The following is a 2,749-nucleotide window of genomic DNA, read 5'->3' as shown; positions in this document are numbered from 1 at the left end:
ATGAAATAAAGTATTGAATGTCTTATTGAATATATGGAATATGCCTTATTGAATAGATGAAATATTGAGTGTTCAATATAAAGGATTAAACATCCTTTATATATTTAATCCTTTATATTGAACACTCAATATTTCATCTATTCAATAAGACATATTCCATATATTCAATACGACATTCAATACTTTATTTCATAGTACCATCCATTTTTATTTTATATTATATATTGTATATTATATTATATATTGTATATTCCATATTCTATATCCCACATTGGTTTTGCAGGAATATAAATAAAACATAAAAAACAGACAGTGTTGGAACTCTTTTAAACAAAATAATATATTCCTCTATACACAATCATACATTGTGATATATATATATCACAATGTAAGCTCGTGTATCTCGTTGGCGATTTTTTTTCTTCCTCCGTCTTCCCTTCTTTGGACTTTGCTATATTTCCGACGACGAGCTCCGCTAGAAACGTCAAATTCTCTTTCTTTCTTTTCCTGAGCGTCCAGTAACACAATATCTGTATCACGTCCTCGCGGTGTTGTTTTTTTTGTCGTTTTTCTTGTTTGAACTCTCTCTCTCTCTCTCTCTCTCTCTCTCTCTCTCTCTCTGTATATATATATACACATATACATATTAGAGAGAGTGAGGAGGAGGGAGGAAGAGTGAAAGAAAGGGTGAATTTAATTTAAATACTGTATTAAATTGAAAAAAACTATGTGACTGAATAAATAGTCATAGATTGACATACCGAAAACCACAGATGAACAGATGTTTTAATTATAGGAACAGCGGACGCGGAGATGTTAAGTTAATGTAAATTTCAATTAAATTTTCTCCATTAATGACGTCTTTGATGAATTCCAAAATATCTAATCATCCGCGTAATAAGGTCGGACTAAATGATTAAATATAAAAACAAAATAATTAATCATGTTTTGATGTATTCTGTCTCCAATATCTAGCTTGGGTCTAATTAGTATTTCAAAGGAAGCTATTATTTTCAAGAGACGTCATTATGATGATAGGTAAGCTGAACAGTTTACAGCAGGTTGCCTTGCATTTGTACTTCTACTTATGATCATAGAACATAGCTTAGAATTTATGTCTTATTTTAAGTATGAGAATAAAAAAATGGTTTAGTTTTTTGTTTTTTTTTCATTTATGTACAAATGGATATTTTTAAAATCAGATTATAAGCATATACGTGCATTCACACATATGTAAGTGTGTGTGTGTGTGTGTGTGTGTGTGTGCGTGTGTGCGAGAGAGAGAGTGGCGAGAGAAGACAGACTGCGTACCACATGATTCACAGTTTCATAGCTGTAAGAGCATATTTGATAATTAAATCACTGCAGTTCTAAATGGCAATGTATCTTCAAGTCCTAAAGGAATTTACCATTGTATTCTGCGTAATTTTACTCCGGTTTATTTGGGTAACGTAACAGTTCTAGTATACAGACACCTACTTATATTTTGAACGGATGTTAAACAAAGAACATCTCCATGAACACTGAGAATATTAGTTTCCCTAAACTGAGGTGCTACATCTTCATGGGCCAGAGACAGTGGTATTTAAAGATAGATTCAAAGTAAAATAATCCAAATCATGGAAATAGTTTGACAAACCAGCGACAACAAATGATTTAAAGTATATTATATGTTTGGTTACCTGGGAAATGGATGACCTGAAAGTATTTGGAACTCTGATACGCCAGAATTTGATGATGTTTGAATTCTCCTAGAGCCCTTTGGTTGGCGTCAGCTTACAAAGCAGAATATTTATTTATCCCTAAACCTGTTGGTGTAAATCTCGGCTTGTAACCATTTAGTGTTATGCCGTGGACGTGACTCATATTTACCGAATGGTGAGCAGTTGGAAAATACAATCTGAAAAGGAGTTTATAAGTGTGTGCATTTTGATAATAACTTGCGATGACGGAGACAGTATTCTTTTCTATTCTAGGCACAAGGCCCGAAATTTTGGAGGAGGGGACCAGTCGATAAGATCGACTTCAGTAAGCAACTGGTGCTTAATTTATCGACCCCGAAAGGATGAAAAGCAAAGTCGACCTTGGCGCAATTTGAACTCAGAAAGAGAAGACAGACGAAATGCTACTAAGCATTTCGCCCGGCGTGCTAACGTTTCTGCCAGCACGCCGCCTCGTGACGGAAGAAATATTATTTCAGCAAATGTAGCTAACCTTTACGTAATGCGCTCAAACGTTTATGCACTTGGAGTGTCCTTGGGAAATTGTGTGTAAACAGGAACAGAAATTTCAATAAGCATTAATGCCTACAACGAACAATGAATGAAGGATTAAGCTAGATAATATTTTACTTTATAAATCCTTTTGAGTTTTAGTGTATGGTGTCAGATTTTGCATATACACAGTTATCGTTTAGACTACTGTGACATGTTATAGGCGGTTTGACCTGATGAACATCAAGCTTTCTGTCTTTCTAACTCTTCTTCTCTGTCTCTTTCTCTCCTTCTCTCTTTATCACTTCTCTCTTTTTCTCTCTTTCTATCTCCTTCACTGTCTTTGCCGACGAATAGATTTTCTGCTGATGCAAGTAGCAATATTTCTAATTAATTAGATCTGCGTGTGTTTGCAATTACAATGGATGAAACTAATTTGTTATTTAAACTTTCTGTGAGGAAAATATCTGCTTCACTTGAGGTCTAATATATAATGAAGAAAACCCACCTTGGCCAACTTAATTCATATATATCTG

The sequence above is a fragment of the Octopus bimaculoides genome, chromosome 3 (genome assembly GCF_001194135.2).
Source record: "Octopus bimaculoides isolate UCB-OBI-ISO-001 chromosome 3, ASM119413v2, whole genome shotgun sequence".
Lineage (NCBI taxonomy): Eukaryota > Metazoa > Mollusca > Cephalopoda > Octopoda > Octopodidae > Octopus > Octopus bimaculoides.
This window is presented reverse-complemented; position numbering follows the sequence as displayed.